This window comes from Macaca nemestrina, chromosome X (assembly GCF_043159975.1).
Source record: "Macaca nemestrina isolate mMacNem1 chromosome X, mMacNem.hap1, whole genome shotgun sequence".
NCBI classification, from domain to species: Eukaryota; Metazoa; Chordata; class Mammalia; order Primates; family Cercopithecidae; genus Macaca; species Macaca nemestrina.
The window spans coordinates 133,852,858-133,878,113 of NC_092145.1; the positions used below are offsets into that span (position 1 = coordinate 133,852,858).

At 36.4% G+C, this 25,256-nt stretch overlaps 1 pseudogene; it reads right to left on the minus strand.

Moving 5' to 3' along the window:
- Positions 1-3,335: 3,335 nt before the first annotated feature.
- On the minus strand, positions 3,336-24,804 carry LOC105499131 (uncharacterized; annotated as a pseudogene).
- Between the last annotated feature and the right edge of the window lie 452 nt (positions 24,805-25,256).

The following is a 25,256-nucleotide window of genomic DNA, read 5'->3' on the forward strand; positions in this document are numbered from 1 at the left end:
CTCTGGCTCAGGAGGCTGCCCAATTCATGCATGGTTCTTGACTCAATTAAACCCTGTTAAATTTAATTTGGCTAAGGTTTTTCTTTTAACAATTTTATATTTCCAGAAGTAAGAATTGCTTTTATAGAGGAGAAAGACAATAACAGATATAAAATGTATGTATATGAGCTCTCTACTTTAAGACAATAAGGACCTCAAGTAAAAGGGTCATGTTTTATTTTTGTCTATTATTCAAGATAGAATACATGCTGTAACAAACAACCCCTAGATCACAATGGTTTAACAAAAGGGAGGTGTATTTCTTCTTATGTCACAGATAAATAGGCTATTTTGTGGTCAGCTTTTCAAAGACAAATTCAGAATGAGAGGTCCCTTTTTTCAGTGGGTCAGCAACTTCTAGGGTCTTGGAGATGAGTCTTCTACAGCAAGTTTGAAGACAAAAATAGAATAACAGACATTGGATTATCTCTATCTATTCTAAAAATGTTTTCTTCTTCCCAAAAAGAAGAAACTGTTCCTTTCTCTCTTTCTTCTCTTTCTGGTATTTTCATTACATGTAAGTTACATCTTTTGTAATTGTCCCATAGTTCTTAGATTTCATATTTTACAGCTCAATTTTTCATTATTTTTTCTCCTTGCATTTCTGTAATGAAAGTTTCCATTGACATACCCTCAAATTCACTTTCTTTTCTTTGTGCTCTACCAATAAGCCCATCAAAGACATTCTTCATTTTTGCATCAGTGGTTTTGATTACTAGCATTTCCTTTGGTTGTTTCTTACAGTTTTCATCTCTCTTCTTACATTATGCATCTGTTCTTGCATGTTGTCCACTTTTTGTGAGTTACCTCGAGTTACTGATGGCAAGTCTGCATGCATCTGCAGCAACTTCAATTCTTGCCTCCTCAGAAGAAACAATTTGACCAAGGGAAATAAAGCAGAAAAAGAAACCAAGGTAAGTTTCAGAGCAAGAGTGTAAGTTTATTTAAAAAGCTTTAGAATAGGAAAGAAAGGAAAGAACCCTTGGAAGAGACCCAAGTGGGCACCCGAAGGTCAAAGAGGGAAAAAACGGGGCCTTTAACCTTGATTCAGGGAGTTTATAGGCTTGCCTCTTTCCTATGATTCTTTCCTTAGTGTGGGCTTTCAATATGCATGGCACCCTCCTTACCCTTTGGAATTGAGCATGTGCAGTGTGTTTAGGAAGTTATACAAATGCCCATCTGAGGTTTTCTTCCTTTTTCCAGTGGCGTGTACCTGGAAGATCATACTTCGCCATTTTTGTCCCTTAATGTACATACCCAGGAAGTTGCTTCTACCTGGGGCCTGCCTTTAATTAATACTTTAATGTTAACAGGTGTGGACCATCAGGAAATGGCCTCTCCTTGGCGCTGGCTGCCAATTTATCACTTTTAGAGAGGCAATCCGATAATTGCCAAACCATCACCAGACATTTCCAGTGGTTGGTGAGGGGAGAGCCCTCTCCTGCCCCACTCATGCCTAACTACCTGTAACGAAAGGAACTGAGGTAAATAGGTCTTTTGTGTGAAGTGTTAGATTTATCTATGTGTTAGGTTGTGTTAACTATTTCCTACAACTGTAGATGTCAGAGGCTAAAATTTTCTCTTATGTCTTTGTTTTCATCTCCTCTGTGGTATTTGGGTTTTCCTAGAGATTTCTTAAATAGACTATAACCCTTAGAATTCTTTTCAGCTGTAATGCCCTTTTATTATACAGGACCCCTGTTGATGTGGTAGTATAGGGGCACAAGAGAAGCATTCTATTAATATATTCTTACTATTTAGGTCTCAATGTTTTAGTGGGTCTGTGGGTCCCTGGGCTGTGACCTTCTTAAGTGTTTCTGAACTTCTTTATATAATACAGGAACATTAGAGTGCACTGGATTTGTATAGTTTCCTTCCCTTAAATAGCAGGCTAGAGGGAGTTAGAGTTGAGTATCTCTCTTCCCCTACATCAGTTAGACTCTGTTAATACCCACATTGGATAGGCTCTGGTAAAAATAGTTTCCCTTTAGGGCAGTCCTTTGTTAATGAGAACAGACACTCTGGGTGTATTTCAAAATGGTTACTTTCCCCTTCCCCCTGAGGGATGCATAAGAAGATTTTTCTCTGATCTTCACCCATGAAACCTTGTCATAAAATTTAGTATGGAGGACCCCAAAGGCTGACTTCCTAGGAGTTTTTTATCTCTCAAATGTCCCCACTGAGTCTACAGCAATTATTCAATTACTCTACCAGTCTTCAGCTGTGGCTTTTGCTCCTGGTAAACTAGAATTAATCTGTATTTATCTTTCTCTCTAATTTTAAGAACTACAGCTTGCCGTGTGACCTCAATTTGCTAATGGATCTAAGGTGAGTTTATTTTCAGTCTGTTTAGCTTTAAAAATGTGTTTCCTTTAAACATTTCCTGCTGAATAGCAAGCAATTTAAATATTAAATTAAAAACATTTTGGGGATAAATTTTAAAAAGTTTATTCATAATTAGTAAATTTTGTAAAAAGTAAAGAAAACAAATTAACTATACGGTAGTTTCTTGAGACAAAATAGTTCAAAATTCTTGTTTCAATTCGTGTATCCTAGTATCCCTCAAAGATAAGGTTAGTGCAGTTTTTGTCTGCACAATTCATTGCAAACGAGAGACTAAATGTTCCATAATTATTCATCTATTATTTATTAGTGCACTGTTTTTTTGTTTTTTTTTTCTCCCAGAAAAGGATATAGTTTTTTTTAATTCAAGTAACTGCAAATAGGAAACCAGAGGGAAAGCCCCAGGCTGGGACAAATCATGGCTACCCCTCCTCGACAGAACAGGGGGAGGAGGTGGCCTCTACACCCTTTATGGTCGATTCGGGCCCCCTTGCCCACTCTGCTGCAGCATCCTAGGGGCAGGGCCCCACCTTCCCTGGGACTGGGGTTGTCGGTCAGGCAGCCTGCCATGCCCCAGCCCCTCTTCCCCACAAAGAGTATCTTGGGGGAGGAGATCGTGGGCAGAACAGGAGGCAATGAGGATGAACGGTGGCGCTGGTAGCAGCAGCAGTGACAGGTGTCGAAGAATGGAACATTGAACAAAAAACAACACGACTGTCCAGAGGTGGTTTGTGAACAGAGAAAAAGTGGAACCAGAACCTTGGGGGGCAGGGAGGAGCAGGAGGATTTGGAGCTGGCAGGGTGAGCTCCTTGTTATTGGTGCCCCATCTGAGGAGGGGCAAATGGCTGAGTGGCGGAAGCAAAGTAGGGTTGGGGGAGCAGCCCCAGCCCACCTCAGGTAGCGGCCACAGGGCTCATGGGCCTCACCTGGACAATAAGTGACTGCATCTCCATCACTGCAATATGTTCTCAGATCCCAGGCAGAGGGCAAGGGGGCTGGGGCCACCCTGAAGAGGGAGTAGGGGGCTCACACCCCTCCTGCCTTCCTGTAGCCAAAGGGGGCTGTCCAACCTAGTGCAGGGACTAGGGAAGGTGGGGAAGGATAAAAGGTGTGAGCCCCACGTGGTGACAAAGACAGTTTGGCTGGGGGAATCCTGGGACCAGCAGCCCTCTCCATTGGCCACACCTGCTGCCAGGGCAGTGGAGTAGGGCGGGCCAGGATGAGATGGGGCTTGAGCCCCTTTTAAGGCCAGGGGAACCCTCCTAGGCCCCACTATGGGAAGCCAGAGGGAACAATGAAGGAGCAGAGAGGGCGCCCCCAAACCAAAACCCAGAGAGCCATGTCCCCACCACCAAGGGAGTGGGGACGCAGTAGGTGCAGGGTGCGGCTAAGTGGAACGTTAGCCTTGTCCAGGAGGGCACATGTGTGTGCCCGTGGGTGGGCGGGGGGAGCTGGGAACTGAGGCCAGGGGAAGACTGCTCTCCACTCAGCCCATGGGGGCCCTGTAGCGGCTGGTGTGCTGTGTAGTGTGGTGGTGAAGTCACAGATGGAAGATAGGGGTGGTCGCCGGAGGCGGTGATGATGGTCGGCCTGGGGAAGGGCTGGGGGCGGTGGGAGCAGAGCAAAGTTGTCCAGTCCCAGAAGGAAGCTGCTCCTCCAGCAACGAGCAGGCGACACGTACGCACGGTCACTGCTCCTCCTCTGAGAACTCCTGTGAGATGCCCTCCTCTTCCTCCTTCTCCAGTTTTTTGGATCTGCCCCTTGGTTTCCTTCTTGGAGTTGTGGTGGTTTTCCGGGTCTTGGCAGCGTACTTGTTTTTGCTTCCATTTGGTCGGCCCTGAGGTCTTTTAGGTTTTGGCACTTCGCTGGGCTCCTTCTGACTCCCTACCAATGCTGTCGTGGGACTCACTTGAGGCTGCTTGGGTGACCTGCCCCAGCCCCGCTTCTCAGTACCATCCTTTTTCTGCTTGGAGGCCAAGGGCTGGCTGGACTTTGAGATCGACTCGCTCACCTTCCCTTCTCTAAAAAGTAGGTGGAAAAGTGATGGCTAGGATAGCCTTCTTGGAGCCGTGCCAGCGCCAGAAAGAGCCCCGGCTCGGAGTCCCAATTAGAGGAGATTAGTGCACTATTTTTTTTAAAGCCACTTGACTACGTTATTATAGTACCCTAATCAAATTAATCTGACAATTTTTCACATAAGGCAACATCAACTGAAGTTTTTGCTCAAGTCATTTCTAGAAAAGATCTGCCTTGTTGGGTGCAGACAACTACTATGAAATTTAAAAATACCTATACAATTATTGACAGGTATTCAGCTGCAATGTGACGACTTAAAAAAAAAAAACTATTTTACTTGTACAACAATTTAGGATTCAGATAAATGAAATAATGTATTTTTTTCTACACATTTTGAACTACCAGTCCCCAACAAAAATTGATTGAGGTATTTTGATTAATTATAAACATAAAAATTTTAGAAAATATCTTTTAAAATTAGCATGCAATAATTTAAAAGACTTTCTTAAGGAGTCAGAACTTGCATTTTTAAATATGACATGTCATGTTTATTTCCTATTCTTGGTTATATAAAGTGGCACAGTAATATCATTAAATAAAGTAAGCTTAATAGATATTTTTGCTGATTGAATTAGCTTGGATACATACATAATGCATGTTTTCACTGGAAACTCAATTTAATTGTCTTTTATTGAAATGTTTATAAGAGATAGAATATACGTAGAATATTACTTGGTGCATTAATATGCTGGATTTTTTAGTTTAGTTCTCGAAATATTTATTGCAAAATTGATACAACTAAATCCCCTGACCATTGAGTTGAATTATGTTAATATAAAGTAGAACCCTTGCAATAAATTAAGAATCTTATAATTCTGGTGAAAATCAAACTAGTTTCTTGTTTAAAAAAAAGGAAACGTTAGTCAAAGATGTAGAGTTCAATTGAATTAAATAAACAGTGACTGTGATTTCACTTGGATATAATCTCCCTGAGGAATTGTAGAAAATTTTACAATTGCTTTAGGATTCAGATATCCTAACCTGTGAAACATGAAGATAGTATATACCTTTCCTGTATATGCTTTTCAACCATTTTGAAAACATGGAAGTTAAAGTATTGCTTTTAGCTGTAAACCTGCCTGCTTTGAAACCTTAATTCATATTTTGAATTTCAGTTATTCCCAATATACTGGCATGGTGGCTTTATTTTACTTGTTAATCCTGAAGAGAACAGAGAAGAAATTAAATGTGTATTTGGAACCATAGACATTATTTTTAAATTATTAAAGTTAAGAATTACTATGCCCATTCTCCTAAACTGCATACATCTTGTTTTTCTGCCTCTCTCTAAGCTTGATTACATCTCTGCACAATTAAAGAAATGAGCTTTTAATTGGACTTCCTTAATTGGAAATTTGTTGGTTGCAGAACACAACTGCTCATTTGTTCCTTGAGACAGTTAGGTCTGATCTATGTTAATACAGTATGAAAGAATGAAGAGGATTTGAGTGGTCTCTACAAAAAAGAATGTGATCCCTAGTGCAAGTTTCTAAATTGCAAATGATTCGTTGATTAGTCATGTCTAAACCTGTCATTTTATAGGTGCCTTCTTTGTGTCTGGTAGTATTTGGAAAACATCTATAAATATAATTAATTTGAACTACCTTTATAAAAATAATGGTACTATGATTTATTAAAATTGGAAATATGCTCATTTATAAAAATTTAAATATTCAAAAATTAAAGAAAAAGTCTAATAATTTTTCAAATTAAATTTATAGTACCTGTGCTCTTTTTAAACTACCAAGTAATAAAATTACATTTATGTTTATGTAACCAATAAAATAAACTGAAAGGAAACATGGAATAGCAGAACTTAAGGTAAATGTTTATTTTTTAAATATTAATGAAAAAACTTAAAGATAGATTTTCAAAATTATTAAGAATTTGGAGCCATTTTGTTTTAATACATGTTTATGTTTCAAATCTAGATCATACATTTTGGCAGCTTTCTGTAACATTTGAGAAAATTAGCATTCAACCCCTTACTTATTCCAACTTTCCCATTACTATCTCTAGTTTTTATTCACTTATAATATTTTTTGCTATGGTCAACTTCTATATCATTTATTTACTCTAACTCTAATATTAAAATAGCATAAATTGTCTAAATTAAAATTAATTTATTTCTCATCACCATTTTTGTTCTGTTTACCTAATTCCTAATTTCTTTATTTTAAATTATATAGCCAATTAGTTGGATCTTGTGATCAAGTATTTTTTTATTTTTGAGTTTGATATATAAAAAGAAAGCTGTATTATCTGGCAATTATATGCCTTAAAATATTTTCTATTTTTTTATCACTTGAAGAAAAACTGCTGGATGTAACATTTTTGAAACATAATCTTTTTCTCAAACTGGGGTAACTTGCTGCATAATTTTGAGTTGAATGTTGGTCTGTAGAAGGCTGAGGTCAACATGCTTCTCACCACTACCGCGTGACTTACATTTCCACTACTGATGTCTATTTGAATAGTTTTAACATGCTAGATGTTCAGTAGTTTACCACTATATGCCTTGGAATTTAACATTTCATTTCATTTCTTCTAGAGAAGATGTTTCCTTTTGGTACACATATTAAAATATTTACTGAAGATTTAGTACCTTTTACATTTAAATAATTTTTATGTTTAATTTGTCTCTCATATTTATCATTCCTACATTCCCTGATTATTCTTCAGGTTTGATCTTTTCCAGTTATTTTGGTAATAACCTTCATATGGTTTGGCTGTGTCCCCTCCCAAATCTCATCTTAAATTGTAGTTCCCATAATCCCCATGTGTCGTGGGAGGAAGCCAGTGGGAGGTAATTGAATCATGGGGGTGGTTTTTCACGTGCTATTCTCATGATAGTGAGTAAGTTCTCATGAGATCTGATGGTTTTATAATGGCTTCTCCCTTTGCTGGCTTCTCATTCTTCTCTTTCCTGCTGCCATGTGAAGAAGGATGTGCTTACTTCCCTTTCCATCATGATTATTAAGTTTCCTGAGGCCTCCCCAGCCCTGCTGAACTGTGAGTCAATTAAACCTCTATCCTTTTTGAATTACCCAGTCTCAGGTATGTCTTTATTAGCAGCATGAGGATGGATTAATATAAACCTCAATTCTGCTAATTATTTTCTTGTTTATGTTTTCAGTCATGCCTATTCCATTTTTATTGCTTCTAACATGTCTTATCTCTGAAGAATTTTTTTTATTCATTGGTTTCCTAGAGCTCTAACAGCTCAAAATTTATTTTCTTCTCCCTACTGATGTTTTTATTTTGTACTTTAAAGCGTTTAAACGGAACATTAAATGGTTTTGTGTTGTTTTCTAGGACAGAACAATCTTGTCTCTTGTCACTAATTTATTGAAGATAATTAAAAGTTATTTGTTGGACTGCCTTATTTGTTATGTTATAGTTCCTCTTTTGGTGTACATTCTTTGTGTGTATGTGTGTGTGTGTGTGTGTGTGTGTGTGTGTGTGTATGTTTTACGTATAATTCCTGCTGCTTTCATTATTCCAACTTGAAGAGCCACAGCTACTAACTAAATTTTTTTGTGCATGTTGTCCTGGAATAATAATTTCTTATAGAGTCTGGCCTTTGGAAAATATTATAGGCCTTACACAAATGTTGCAGGGAGTGTTACTAACAGAAAAACATCTGTGTATGGAGAAGAGTATAGAGTACTACATTTCCAGTACACTATAAAGTTGTAAATCCATGAATTGATTTTTAAAACTATTTAAATATCCTTACACAAATACCATTAAAACAAAATACAGTAAGTATTGCTAGTCATTTAAATGTAGATTATAAACTTAGTCAATTTTTTTATCTGTGCAATCACAAGTTTAATATGTCAAAGACTCTCAATTATTTCCAATACCTTAATCATACACAAATTGTTCCCATGAAAATAAAGTTATTACAACAAATATAATTAAAATAATCTTAAAATAGGAATGTTTAAAATGGTATTTTAGGAATATTTTTAAAGCTATGATTCATCTAAAGTTATGGGCCTCATACCCTTTTGAGATATAAAAACACATCTCTGCAGTTAAAGTAGGATCCTATCTCAAGATGTAACCATTTGTCTTTCAGGGAGACTCAAGGTGTAGCCATTTGGTTTTTGAGGAGATACAGGGTTTTATTATTCTTTAAGAAGAGGTCAATTAACTAAACAAATAGCTTTCTCAGTCTTCCAGTGAACTTTGTACTGCTTTGCTGTATAAATTATGTAGGATTTTATACATGACACACACATATACAATTTAAAGACTTTTTCTATTTCTTTAATAGCTCTATATATGTCTATATCTACCTACAGTTGCAGAAATATTGGCATATCATAAAGAAAAAGAGCACTGTGTGAAACCAGCCATAGAGGCTAATTCTGGTCAAGACACAGGATCTAATTTTATCTTTGAAAAACACTGAAACCTGAACCAACATTCACTGGCTGAGCCTCTTCTTGAGTCAAAGCTCATTACTACATCAATTGGACTTTACAAATCCATGCGTGATTTTAGATTTTGGTGTTCCCCCCATTCAGATGGCCATCAACTTTTGATCTGGGAATATCTTTCTCCTTTTAAAAGTTATCTCCTTGTACCTAATTAGCAATTTATTTTAAAATGTTAGGTTATCTAGAGATTTCTGCTTTAAGAAAATTATGTATCTATGTATTCAGTTCCTGTCTCTGGAGTTTTAGCAACTCATTGCTGTATTTTTATTTAAGTCATTGTGTGTGGTGAACATGAACACCAGTGCTGATTATTACTCCTGATTTTTTATGGTGTCATAATATTCCAGAATTAGGTGGTTTTCCTACAGTTCCTTATAGCCACTATCCCTTACTTAAAGGAGACAAAAGTATATGTAGCAATGCTTAATTAAAAAAAGAAGAAATTCCAATTAGGTTGCCATTGTATTTTACTGTATTGTAAAGTAAGTATAAAAGGACGTTGTGATGTCCTTTTATACTTACAATTCACTTTTGTACATTTTGAATTAACGTTTCATTTGCAAGTATCATTATGTGCCCAAGGCTTTTCATAGATGAAACATGTTCCAAATAATTGTAATTATGGTCCTCTTTTTGATGTTTTAGTTTTTCACATTTTGGCCAATGGGAGCTCTTTTATAGGGCACACCTTTGATCTTTTAAAAGTACTGTAGATCTATTTTAAAGGCATCTTTATTTTCTGGCAATAGGGTCTTCCAATCCATTATTCACATGTTCCTGCCTCAAGACCTTAAATCAGTGACTCCTCTCAATGTACAAATTTTGAATTGAAAAAGTCTTTCAGAAATGTGGCAATTGAGATTATATTCAGGTGCTGGTGACAAGGCTTGGGAATGACATTTATTTAAACAAGTTATGGGTTTATTACCTTACGCTCAGGAAGCATTTCAGAAGTCAGCAGTCCAATATTATGTGTCATGTTAAATGGTATTGTCTTCTTGTAACTTGTAACTCAGGAAACTATCCATGAGCAAAATATGCCTAAGTATCATTTAAAATACATTTGGTAATTATAACAATCATTTAATAGTCTTTAAAATTCTATATAGTTCTTTTCATTCTAAAATATTCCTTAGACAGTATGAATACAAGTATGCTAGCCGAGTAGCTTTTAATTCTGATTAAATGATAATTTAGCATTTACATTATTGTAAGAAATTTTTCTGGTACTATAAGAGTGGGCATACCCTTATGTACATTTCTTCATTACTCATCCCATTTCTATTAAATTATTTATCTCCTCTATTCCTTCGTATAGTTTTTATATTGCATTCATTTTAATTGTTGCTGCCATTTTCACTTTATTTCTGTAGTTAACAAGTAAAATTCTGTGAAAATCAGTTAATGTAATTCATCACATCAACAACAGGCCAAAAAAGAAAAAGAAAAAGTTTGATCATATAAATAGATACATGATATGGTTAGGCTTTTGTCTCCACCCAAATCTCCTCTTGAATTCCCATGTGCTCTGGGAGGGACCTGGTGGGAGGTAATTGAATCATGGGGGCAGGTCTTTCCCATGCTGTTCTTGTGATAGTGAATAAATCTCATGAGATCTGATGGTTTTATAAAGAGTAGTTCCCCTGCACAAGCTCTCTCTTTGCTGCCATCTATATAAGATGTGACTTGCTCCTCCTTGCCTTCCACCATGATTTGGAGGCCTCCCCAGCCATGTGGAACTGTAAGTCCATTAAACCTCTTTCTTTTGTAAATTGCCCAGTCTTGGGTATGTCTTTATCAGCGGTGTGAAAATGAACTAATACAGTAAATTGGTACCAGTAGAGTGGGGTGCTGCTGAAAAGATACCCAAAAATGTGGAAGCAACTTTGGAACTGGGTAACATGCAGAGGTCAGAACACTTTGGAGGGCTCAGAAGAAGATAGGAAAATGTGGGAAAGTTTGGAACTCCCCAGAGACTTGTTGAATGGCTTTGACCAAAATGCTGATAATAATATAGACAATGAAATCCAGGCTGAGGTGGTTTCAGATGAAGATGAGGAACTTGTTGGAAACTGGAGCAAAGGTGACTCTTGTTATGTTTTAGCAAAGAGACTGGTGGCATTTTGCTCCTGCCCTAGAGATTTGTGGGACTTTGAACTTGAGAGAGATGATTTAGAGTATCTGGTGGAATAAATGTCTAAGCAGCAAAGCATTCAAAATGTGACTTGGGTGCTGTTAAAGGCACTCAGTTTTAAAAGGGAAATAGAGCATAACAGTTCAGAAAATGTGTGGTCAGACAATGCAATAGAAAAGAAAATCCCATTTTCAGAGCAGAAATTCAAGACTGGTGCTGATATTTGCATCAGTTATGAGAAGCTGAATGTTAATCACCAAGACAATGGGGAAAATGTCACCAGGGCATGTCAGAGATCTTTGTAGCAGCCCCTCCCATCACAGGCCTGGAGACCTAGGATGAAAAAATGGTGTTGTGGGCCAGGCCCAGGGTCCCTGTGCTGTGTGCAGTCTAGGGACTTGGTGCCCTGCGTCCCAGGTGCTCCAGCCATGACTACAAGGGGCCAAGGTACAGCTTGGGCTGCAGCTTCAGAGGGTGCCATAAAGAAGGGAATCAAACAAGATAAAAGCAAAAAAACCTACCCAAAGGACAGCTGCTACAAAGATTGAAGGAACATCAGCCCACACAGATGAAAAAGAACCAGTGTAAGAATTCTGGCAATGCAAAAAGCTAGAGTGTCTTTTTGTCTCAAAATGCTTGCACTAGTTCTCCTGCAGTGGTTCTTAACCAGGCTGAAATGGCTGAAATGACAGAAATAGAATTCAGAATATGGATGGAAAGAAAGATCTTTGAGATTCAGGAGAAATGGAAACCCAATCTGAAGATTCTAAGGAATACAATAAAAATGATATAAGATACAAAAGGTGAGTGGCCATTTGAACCAAACTGTACTGATACAGCTGAAAACCTCACTTAAAAATTTCAGAATATAATTGCTAGTATGAAAAGCAGAATTGACCAAGCTGAGGAAAGAGTCTCTGTTTGAAGACCAGTTGTTCAAAATAACTCAGTAAGACAAAAACAAACAAAACAAAACAGCTAAAAGAAGAATGAACAAAACCTCTGAGAAATACAGGATTATGTAAAGGGAACAAATCTATGATTCATTGGCATCCCTGAAAGAGAGGAAGAGAAAGCAAGCAACTTAGAAAAATATTTCTGGGTATCATCCATGAAAATTTCTCCAACCCCATTAGAGAGGCAAACATTCAAATTCTGGAAATATAGAGAATCCCTGTGAGATACTACACAAGATGATCATCAGTTTCTCCAAGGTCAAAATGAAAGAAAACATGCTAAAGGTAGCTAGAAAGAAGGGGCAGGTCGATTACAAAGGGAACCACATTGGGCTAACAGCAGACCTTTCAGCAGAAACACTACAAGTCAGCAGAGACTGGGAGCCTATATTTAGCATCCTTAAGGGAAAGAAATTCCAACTAAGAAATTCATACCCAGCCAAACTAAGCTTCATAAGCAAAGGATAAATGACATTCTTTGCAGACAAGCAAATGCTAAGGGAATTCATTACCACCAGACCTCCTTGAAGGCAGGTCCTTACTCCTGAAGGGAGTGCTAAATATGGAAAAGAATGACCATTACTGGCCATTACGAAAACACACTTAAGTACATAGATCATTGACACTACAAAGCAGCCACACAAACAAGGTTACATGATAACCGACTAACAACATGATGACATGTTCAAATATGCACATATCAATATTCACCTTGAATGTAAATGGGCTAAATGCCCCAATTAAAAGGCTCAGAGTGACAAGCTGGATAAAGAACCAAGAGAGGAAGTCACACTATCTCCACTTGCAGATATGATTCTATACCTAGAAAACTCATAATCTCTGGCCAAAGGCGTCTAGATCTGATAAACAACTTCAGCAAAGTTTAGGATACAAAATCTATATACAAAAATTAGTAGCATTTCTATACACCAAGGATATCTAAGCTTTGAGCGAAGTTCAGAACACTATCCCATTCACAATAGCCACAAAAAGAATAAAATACCTAGGAATATAGCTAACAGGGAGGTTAAAGCTCTCTAGAATGAGAATTACAAAACATCAAAGAAATCTGAGATAACACAAACAAATGGAAAAATATTCCATGCTCCTGGATAGGGAGAATCAATATTGTTAAAATTAACATACTGCCCAAAGCAATTTACAGATTCAGTGCCATTTCTATGAAACTACAAATAACATTCTTCACAGAATTCAAAAAAAAGTATTTTAAAATTGTCTATGGAACCAAAAATAGCCAAAGCCATCCTAAGCAAAAAGAACAGAGTTGGAGGCATCACATTACCTGACTTCAAATTATACTAAAAAGCTACAGTAACCAAAACAGCATGTCACTAGTATAAAAAGAGCTACACAGACCAATGGAACAGAATAGGGAGCCCAGAAATAAGGCTTCACACCTACAACTATCTGATCTTGGCAAAATAAACACAAGCCAATGGGGAAAGGATTCCCTATCAAAAACTGGTACTGGGATAACTGGCTAGCCATATGTAGAAGATTGAAACTGGACTGTTTCCTTTCTTGCTTCAACTCAAGATAGACTAAAGACTTAAATGTAAAACCCAAGTCTTTTAAAACCCTGAAGAATAACCTAGGAAATACCATTCTGGACATAGGACCTAGCAAAATTTTCATGATGAAGATGCCAAAAGCAATTGCAACAAAAATACGAATTGACAGATGAGACTTAATTTAACTAAAGACCTTCTTCACATCAAAATAATCTATCAAAAGCATAAACAGACAACCTACAGAATGGAAAGCAGTATTTGCAAAGTATGCATCTGACAAAGACTAATATTGAGAATCTATAAGGAACTAAAACAAATTTTCAAGTGATAAATAACCCTATTAAAAAGTGGACAAAGGACATTAACAGGCACTTTTCAAAAGACACACATGCAGCTAACAAGCACATGAAAAAATGTTCAACATTACTAATCATGAAAGAAGTGCAAATCAAACCATGATGAGATATCATCTCAAACCAGTCAGAATGGTTATAAATAAAATAGCATATGCTAGTGAGGTTGTGGAGAAAAGGGAATTCTTATACGTTGCTGGTTAAAATGCAGATTAGTTCAATCTTGTGGAAACTGTGGAAAACAGTTTGGTAATTTCTCAAGGAATTTAAAACAGAATTACTATTTGACCCAGCAATCCCATTATTGTGTATATACCCAAAGGAATATAAATCATTCTACCATAAAGGCACATGGATGTGAAGGTTCATCACAGCATTATTCACAATAGAAAAGACATAGAATCAGCCTAAATGCCCATGAATTGTAGACTGGATAAAGAAAACTGGTACATACACACCATGGAATACTATGCAGCCATTAAAAGAATGAGGTTATGTCCTTTGCAGCAACATGGATGGAGCTTGAGGCCATTATCCTAAGCAAACTAATGCAGGAACAGAAAAACCAAATACCACATATTCTCATTTATAAGCTTCAGCTAAACACTGAATACACAAGGACACAAAGGAGGGAACAACAGACATCGGAGCTTACTTAAGGGTGGAGGGTGGGAGGGGAGTTGGGATCAAAAAACTACCTATCAGGTACTATGCTTATTACTGAGTGATGAAATTATCTGTACACCAAGCCCCCATGACACACATTTTACCTATATAACAAACATGCATATGTACCTCTGAACCTGAAATAAAAGTTAAATAAATAATATAAAGATAACTAAATAAATAAAAAGAAAAACAACAAAGAAAACTAAATAAATGGAGAGTTTTTCCATGCTCATGGAGAGTAAGACAATATTTTTAAGAAGTGAGTTCTTTCTAAATTGATCTATAGATTCAATGTAATATCAATAAAAATTCCAACAGGTTATTTTGTGTATCTTGACAAACTTATTTAAAGTTTATATAGAGAGCAAAAGACCCAGAATAGTTAACCCAATATTGAAGGACAAAGTCAGAGGAGTGGTAATACCTGACTTCAAAACTTACTATAAATCTGTAATAATCAGGACAGTGTGGAATTGGTGAAATAATAGACAAATAGATCAATGGAACTGAAAGAGAGAGCCCAGAAATAGACCCACATAAATATAGTCAGCTTATTTTTGACCGGAGAACAAAGTCAGCACAATAGAGAAAAGATATTCTTTTCAACAAATGGTTCTGGAACAACTGGACATCCACACGTAAAATAATAAATCTTTCTGAAACTATTCTAAACAATAGAAAAAGAGGGAATCCTCCCTAGCTCATTTTATGAGGCCAGCATCATCCTGATACCAAAACCTGGCAGAGACACAACAAAAAAAGAAAATTTCAGGCCAATATCCCTGATGACCATCGATATGAAAATCCTCAGTAAAATACTGGCAAAACGAATCCAGTAGCACATCAAAAAGCTTATCCACCAAGATCAAGTCAGCTTCATCCTGGGACGCAAGGCTTGTTCAACATACACAAATCAATAAATGTAATCCCTCACATAAACAGAACCAATAACAAAAACCACACGATTATGTCAATAAATGCAGAAAAGGCCTTCGACAAAATTCAACACCACTTCATGCTAAAAACTCCCAATAAACTAGGTATTGATGGAATGTATCTCAAAATAATAAGAGCTATTTATGACAAACCCATAGCCAATATCATACTGAATGGGCAAAAACTGCAAGCATTCCCTTTGAAAACCAGCACAAGACAAGGATGCCCTCTCTCACCACTCCAATTCAACATAGTATTAGAAGTTCTGGCCAGGTCAGTCAGGCAAGAGAAATAAAGCATATTCGAATAGGAAGAGAGGAAGTCAAATTGTCTCTGTTTGCAGATGACATGATTGTATATTTAGAAAACCCCATTGTCTCAGCCCAAAATCTCCTTAAGCTGAAAAGCAACTTCAGAAAAGTCTCAGGATACAAAATCAATGTGCAAAAATCACAAGCATTCCTATATACCAATAACAGACAAACAGAGACCCAAATCATGAATAAACTCCCATTCACAATTGCTACTAAGGGAATAAAATATCTAGGAATACAACTTACAAAGGATGTGAAGGACCTCTTCAAAGAGAACTACAAACCATTGCTTAAGGAAATAAGAGAGGACACAAACAAGTAGGAAAACATCCCACGCTCATGGATAGGGATGAATCAATATCGTGAAAATGGCCATACTGCCCAAAGTAATTTATAGATTCAATGCTATCTCTATCAAGCTACCACTGATTTTCTTCACAGAATTGGAAAAAACTACTTTAAACTTCATATGGAACAAAAAAAGAGCCCACATAGCCAAGACAATCCTAAGCAAAAGGAACAAAGCTGGAGGCATCACGCTACCAACTTCAAACTATCCTCCAAGGCTACAGTAACCAAAACAGATTGGTACTGGTACCAAAACAGATATATAGACCAATGGAACAGAACATAGGCCTCAGATATAACACCACACAGCTACAACCATCTGATCTTTGACAAACCTGACACAAACAAGCAATGGGGAAAAGATTCTCTATTTAATAAATGGTGTTGGAAAAACTGGCTAGCCATATGCAGAAAACTGAAACTGGACCCTTTCCTTACACCTTATACAAAAATCAACTCAAGATGGATTAAAGACTGAAACATAAGACCTAAAACCATAAAAATCCTAGAAGAAAATCTGGGCAATACCATTCAGGACACAGGCATGGGCAAAGACTTCATGTCTAAATCACCAAAAGCAATGGCAACAAAAGCCAAAATTGACAAATGGGATCTAATTAAACTAAAGAGCTTCTGCACAGCAAAAGAAACTATCATCAGAGTGGACAGGCAACCTACACAATGGGAGAAAATTTTTGCAATCTATCCATTGACAAAGGGCTAATATTGAGAATCAACGAAGAACTTAAACAAATTTACAAGAAAAAAACAAACAACCCCATCAAAAAGTGGGCAAAGAATATGAACAGACACTTCCCAAAAGAAGACATTTATGCAGCCAACAAACATATGAAAAAATGCTTATAATCACTGGTCATTAGAGAAATGCAAATCAAAACCACAATGAGATACCATCTTACGCCAGTTAGAATGGTGATCATTAAACAGTCAGGAAACAACAGATGCTGGAGAGGATGTGGAGAAATAGGAACACTTTTACTCTGTTGGTGGGAGTGCAAATTAGTTCAACAATTATGGAAGACAGTGTGGTGATTCCTCAAGGATCTAGAACTAGAAATACCATTTGACTCAGCAATCCCATTACTGGGTATATATCCAAAGGATTATAAATCATTCTACTATAAAGACACATGCACACGTATGTTTATTGTGGCATCATTCCCAATAGCAAAGACTTGGAACCAACCCAAATGTCCACAATGATAGACTGGATAAAGAAAATGTGGTACATATACACCATGGAATACTATGCAGCCATAAAAAAGGATGAGCTCATGTCCTTTGCAAGGACATGAATGAAGCTGGAAACCATAATTCTCAGCAAACTATCACAAGAACAGAAAACCAAACACTGCATGTTCTCACTCATAAGTGGGATTTGGACAATGAGAACACATTGACACAGGGAGGAGAACATCACACACAGGGGCCTGTCGGTGGGTGGAGGGATAGGGGAGAGATAGCATTAGGAGAAATACCTAATGTAGGTGACAGGTTGATGGGTGCAGCAAACCAGCATGGCACTTGTATACCTATGTAACAAAACTACACTTTCTGCACATGTACCCCAGAACTTAAAGTATAATAAAAAAAATATATAAACAGACATCTTACACCCTTCATAAAAATTAACTCAAAGTGGATCATATACCTAAATGTAAAATTACAAACTATAAAACTAGAGGGTAACATAGAAGAAAACCTAGATGACCTTGGGAATGGCAAAAAAACAATCTAGATGACCTTGGGTATTGCAATGGCATTATAAGTAAAACACCAAAGACATGATCCATGAAATAAATAATTGATAATCTAGACTTTATTAAAACTAAAAACTTCTGGTCTGTGAATGACACTGTCAAGAGAATGAGAAGACAAGCCATAAACTGGGAGAAGATATTTTCAAAAATTGTATCTGATAGAGGACTGTTCCCATAATTTACAAAGAACTCTTAAAAACTCAACAATAAGAAAACAAACTACCTGGTTAAAAATGGGCAAAAGACTAGAGGAGACACCTCATCTGAGATTTATAGATGGCAAATAAACATAAGAAAAGATGCTCCATATCATGGTAGAGAAATGGAAATTAAAACAGCAATGTTATACCACAACAACATATTAGAATGACCAACATTCAGAACACTGACACCACTAAATGCTAGTGAGCATGTGGAGCAAAAGGAATTCTCTTTCATTACTGGTGGGAATGAAAAATAAACAGTCACTTTGGAAGATTTTTGGCAGTTTCTTACCAAACTAAACACATTATTACCATATTATTGTGAAATATTCCACCTAGGTGTTTATCCAAATGAGCTGAAAACCTGCACATTCACAGTAGCTTTACTCATAGAGCTTTTTGTGAAACCAAAAGATAAAGCCAAAATTTTGCCCAAACTTGGAAGCAACTAAGATATCCTTCATTAAGTAAATTTATAAATAAACTGTAGTACATCCAGACAATTGACTGTTATTCAGGGTGAAAAAGAAATGAGCCATCAAGTCGTGGAAAAACATGAGGAAATTTAAATGTACATTACTAAGTGAAAGTGGCCAAACTGAGAGGCTACATACTGTATTATTCCAGCTGTAAGACTTTGTAGAAAAGCAAAACTATGGAAACAGTAAAAAGACCAGTGGCTGCCGGGAGTTAACAGGGAGGGAGAGATGAATAGGTGGAGCACAGGAAACTTTTAGAGCAGTGAAATTACTCTGGATGATACTATAATGGTGAATATATGTCATTGGACATTTGCCAAAACCCAAACAATGTACAGCATTATATTGGGAGAAAATATTAATGTAAACTATGGTCTTTGGGTGACAATAATGTGCCAATGTAGGTTCATCGATTGTAGCAAATGTACCACTTTTGTGGAGATGCTGATTGTGATGAAAGACACGCATGAGAAGGGGCAAAGGACATATGGGAAATCTCTATCCTTTCTGCTCAGTTCTGTTGTGAACCTAAAACTGTTCTAAAGATGAAGTATATTTAAAAGAAAAAAATGCCCTGTTAAATAGGCTATATTTTCTCAAATGTAATTGTTTTAAATTTTCACAACCTAATGATGTAAGTATTCTACACTTAATGGATGAAAACAAATACTCAATTTATATATGCCTTAACTAAATATTTATACATTTATTATTCCTTCGTTTATTGAATAAATGTTCCAAGAACCCTTTCTATGTTATTAGGCTCCAAACAAGCTATGGATTATTTAATTTTTAACTTATTATCTTTATAACTATATTGAGTACCTACTAGGCACTGAAAACAAAATAGACAAGGTCACTCCTCTCCTAGAGATTGCTACATTATAATCTGTATTAAACATGATAGACATGAGTTTTGCCATCAAGGAGGTCATATTCATGATATAAATCCCATTGATTTAATAGAAAACCCTATGTATGCTATTCTGTGTTCCTAAGAATATTTTAAAAGTTTTCTATTTCAGGTTTTCCTTGTTCCTCATTCAACTTTTCTATAATGTGTGGATTTTATGAGTTGAAGTGACACAGAAGGCCAGATACGGTCAAGATTGAGATCTTCGATGCCTGGTAAAAGTGCAGTTTATGTAAAATAAATTTTATCAGGTATTGTTAGTTAGAACATTCATAAAACGTTTATTAAGTGGCTAACATATATTAGGTTCTGTTCTAGTAATTGATATAGATCCATATACACAACAGAGCAAGATGTTTGCTTCTGAGAAACTTACATTTTAGCAGGAACTTATTGAGGACTTATAATTGCCTGGTATTATATTGTATCATATATTAATTATATTATTTGGTTTATTGTTAATTGTCTGTCTCACGACCAGCATATAAGCTCCATTAAGTCAAGCCCATTTATCACTTTTTTCCAAGTGGCTTGACAAGTTCCTGGTCTAGAATATATATAGTATAATTGTTTGTGATCACAAAAGCAATAATTACAGTAAAAGAAAATGTTTATTCATAAAGGAATTTTGTTTCTCTGATAATACTGAAAAAGCGACATCAACATAACATGTGTAAAATGTAGTTTTGATGATGAACTGATTATGAAAAGCAATAATTACAACCCAGTAGAAGAAAACCTGCTTATTTAGAAAGGGATGCCTTGTCTCTGACGCTGAAAGGAAGAAATGGACATTAAGTATTGAATTTTCAGTTATTTTTACTGAGAAAGTACTTTCCAGGAAGTCTATTTTAAACTGTTAGCCTAAACTGAGGTTTGCAAACCAAAATTTTGTTTCCCTACTAGTCTATAGAAGTATCCAAACTGTTGGTTAGAGGTTTTTAGAGTTTATGCAGCATTTTGTGTGTTTGTATATAGTATCTGATATCTTTGAAATGTGAGATTTTATTGGACCTATCTGAAATGCTTAGAAAAGAGTGCACATGACATATGCCCCACTCTACCCTTGCCATCCACACACAGGTACATATGTCACTGGTATACACATACAGACACATATATAGACATATCCTAGAGCTTGGTATTTATACTTATATTTTCTAATCAGTATAAATTCTGTGATATAATCAATGGATTCTGAAGAAGCAAAATCAATCAGTGTTTGTGCAGTGTCTCAGAAAATTGATGACTATCGAGAAGAGTGAATTCCACGGTGTCATCAACCAGGAATTGACCTACATGAAGGTCACATATATTTTAATCCACTCATTTTACACTCTTTCATAAGGTATATGCTGACAAACTCAATTGGGCTTCTCCTAAGCTTCTTAGCTTTCCCTTATGGATAGTTTTTAATAAAGTAACTAACAAATGTCCACTGTGATGGGGTGTGTAGATAACGTGGGAGGTTATGTAAGTGTGGGGGAAGGGATATATAGGAAATCTCTGTAACTTCTTAATTTTTCTGTGAACCTAAAACTGCTCTAAAAAATAAAGACATTTTAAAAAAGAGAGAATTATGGGCAAAAATACCTACAGTGCCAACATTGTAAATGATTCTGATAAAGTATGACTATATTCTATTAGGCTGATATATTACCTCTGCATGAATCTTAAATTAGTTTTATTTTAAAGATAGTAAGTTTCAATAAAAATCACAATTCTCCACATATCATAAACTTACGTGTCAGTTGGAGAAATTTCCTGTTGAAAAGAATGAGTACTAATTTATTGAATATTAGTATTGTAACACTGGAGTTAATCCGTTTTATCTGACATTATACAGAGAAGTGAAACAAAAGAAATATCGATAGTCATCCTTAGTAATCCAAAATAGACCATAGCTATTCACTTGAGTTTTACAAAAATATATCTGAAATAAGTTTTGTGATTGTAAAGATTTTACAGTGAATGACTTGTACTTAACTATGGCAATTCTACCTTCTAAATGATACTTTCTCCTTATTTTGAGGTAATAAAATTTTTTACAGTTTTTACTCTCCCACCCAACCTAACTTGGTTCCTATAAATTTCTAGAACTACCTTAAGCTATTCCCTTCTGTTATAGATTTCTCCTGTTGCATAACAAATTACCACAAACGCAATGGTTTAAAACAACACACATTTATTATCTCACAGTTTCCGCAGGCTGAGTCTGGGCACGACTTTACAGGGTCCACTGCTCAGTCTGCAATTAAGATATTGGCAAGTTGCGTTCTTATCAGACTCTTAACTAGGGAAGAGTATGGCTTCAAGCTTATTCAGACTGTTGACAAAAGTAATTTGCTTGTGGCTGAATAACTGAGGTTCCCAGCTGATTACTGGCTGTTGGCTGGAGGACAGCCACAGTTCCCTGCCATGTGGCCCCTTCATAGGCAGTTAACAACATGGCTCTTTGCTTCTTCAAGGACGCCAGGAAAATCAAATCTCTCTCTCTCTCTCCCTCTCTCTCTCTCTCTCTCTCTCACACACACACACACACACACACACAAAGACACACACATCATCATTATTATCAGTGGAGTGGCATCCTATCATCTGTTTCATAGTCTGTTGATTAGAATCAAGTCACAGATTCTGCCTGTACTTGAGGAGAGAGCATTATACAAGGGTGTGACTCATTGGAGTTCATCTTACTGTGTGCCTGCCACACATCTAATCCTCAAAATCAACTGGCAACACTATAGAGATTAAAAGGTAGCACTGATTTGAACAAAAATAGTAACAAAAAGTTGGGAAACCACTGAGAGTCTTTGACTCCCTTCAACAGTGTTTGTTTATCAGGCGTGCTGCAGCATGGAGAAGGGAGTAGCCCAAGAGAGCGATAAAAGAAAGTGATAGAGGGAAGATGTTAAGCTCTGTTTTTCTTTCCTTGTTACCTTGAAACATCAGTCATCAGTCCTTCAACAAAGGTATCTGTAGCAACAGGACAGACCACCAGTGTAGAAAATAATAGTAAATAACAAAACTTCTCTAAAGAAGAAAAATGTAAAATAATAGATGCAGGATGATCAGGCAATTTTTGGTGTTCTCTATGCCCTCACACTGCAAGTCTGAAGACCAGTGGATTATAACTGAGGGTGACCATCTTCAACAATTGCTGCTTTTAATCAAGTGTTTAAAATAAAATCCTGGCTAGAAGACTTACTTTCTTGAGTAGCATCAATTGAGAGTAACCTACAGTGTTTCTGAGTTTCAAATATTTGGCTTATCTCTTTAAATTCACCCTGAGAGAATGCTTATACACTGCTGGTGGGAATGTAAATTAGTACAACCTATATGGAAAATAATATGGAGATTTCTCAAAGAACTAAAAGTAGATCTACCATTTTATTCAGCAATCCCACTACTGGGTATCTACCCAAAGGAAAAGAAGTCATTATATAAAAAAAGACACCTGCACATGTGCTTATCACAGCAAAATTCACAATTGCAGAGATAGGGAATCAACATAAGTGCCCATCAACCAATGAGTGGATAAATATAATGTGGTATATATAGAACATGCAATACTACTCAGCCATAAAAAAGAATGAAATAATGTCTTTCACAGCAACTTGGATGGAACTGGAGGCCATTATCGTAAGTGAAGTAGCTCAGGAATGGAAAACCAAATACCTCATGTTCTCACTTATTAAGTGGGAGCTAAGCCATGGGTACATAAAGGCATACAGAGTGGTATAATGGACATTATAGACTCAGACGTGGGGAGGGTGGGAAAGGGGTAAGGGATAAAAACCACCTACGGGTTACAATGTACACTATTCCAGTGACAGGTACACTAAAATCTTATATTTCACCACTATAAAATTCATCCAGGTAACCAAAAACCACTTGTGCCCATAAAGCTATATAAATTTTTTTAAAAGTAAAAATAAATAAATTCACCCTTTAATTTGTGAGTGAGATTGTCCAAGACATTGACTTTTGACTGTACCAATACCAAGCAGCACAGCTGTCAATACCAGGAAACATGAGCTCTTCGATCCGATATACTAGACATTTAAAGTACAATTACTTCAAAAGAAAGGCAACCAAACCACAGAGAGCATATGAAACCGAAGAGAAGCACCACAAATTTAAATATAATTAAATAATTATCATAAGATGTGATATAAACAATAAAAACTATAAGTGATAACATATCAAAAAGAAGTAGAAACATTTGGTATAAAATTTATAATTATTGAAATAAGAATACACAGTTGGAATAAATAATAGGATAGATACATCCTACTATTACTTATTGATTTGAAGGGTCAGGTTAATAAAATATCCTAGTTGGTAGCAGAAAATATAAAATAAGTCAGAAAAAATAAAAAATAAGTCAGAAAATATAAAGCTAAAACTGAGAGCAAAGGAGGACAGAATTATGAGTTGCAGAAAGAAAGAAGAAAAAGAGAAGTGATAATGTTTTAAAAAATGTTAAAACTTTCCCAGGATTGAAAAATAAAAACTTTAGATTTACAGTTCTTCGAGATAGTAAATGGGAAAAAGTCTACACTAGACAAATTATAGTGAAATTTAATGATACCAGTGACAAACTCAAATTTTAAATGATCCCAGAGTAAAAAGAAAATAACCTATGGAGAAACAAGAATGAACAATTACATCAGAATTATCAACAGCAAAACTGAGTATAAAAAATAAAACAATGTCCTATTTAAAGACTACCTATTGACATTCTTTATCTATATATTCTATATATATTCTATATAGATATATATTTTTATATATACCATATATAAAAAATAAAAATTTTAAAAATATATGTATATAATGCAGTATTGGGCCTCATGGGCATTCAAATGTGAGGACATAATAAAAATAACTTTCAAAAATGATGTCAAAATGTTTGCCAAAAAGGAAGATATTGTATAGATACCTGCAAAACCTTATAAGAAGTGAAACAAACACAGAAACACACTTTAATATATGGGGTTTCCCCATGTTGGGCAGGATGGTCTCAATCTCTTGACCTTGTGATCCGCCCGCCTTGGCCTCCCAATGTGCTGGGATTACAGGCGTGAGCCACCGCACCCAGCCATTACTAGAGAATTATTATGTTCATCTGGAGATGTCATCTTTTCTTGCTTTTTCATATTTCTTGTGTTTTACCTTGATTGCTGAGCATCTGTTGTAATAGTCGCTTCTTTTAATTTTATGGATTGGCTTTTGTAGGGACTTTTTACCTTAGGTGCATCTATAATCTTCATTGAGTATAGTGCTTTGGTTTTGATTCTGAGTGATTTTAATCATGCAGTCTCTGTATAATGTCTTCGGTTATTATCAGTTCCACTGGAGTCTGTGGGTCCTCAAATGCTTAGGCTGTGATTATTAGTGGAGGCTGGGACAAAGCTTTACTGAGGATGAGAACCCCAGATGGGTCAGTTCTTGGGCACCAGTGGTGGCAGCGACAGGATGGGAATACTGGTATTCAGGATCCCAAGCAGAGTATGTGGGTACTGGCAGTGGCAGTGGCAGTGACAGTGGTGGGTAGAGAGATCAGTTGTCTGGCCTCAGGACAGCAGTGGTGGAAAGTGGTGACAGGCAAGGTGAGCCTCTCCTCAGACCTGTAGATGGTATGCATGGTACCAGCAACATCAGAGTCAGATGGGGCTTGCCAATCTTCATGCACCTGGATGAAATACATGGGAATTAGTAGCAA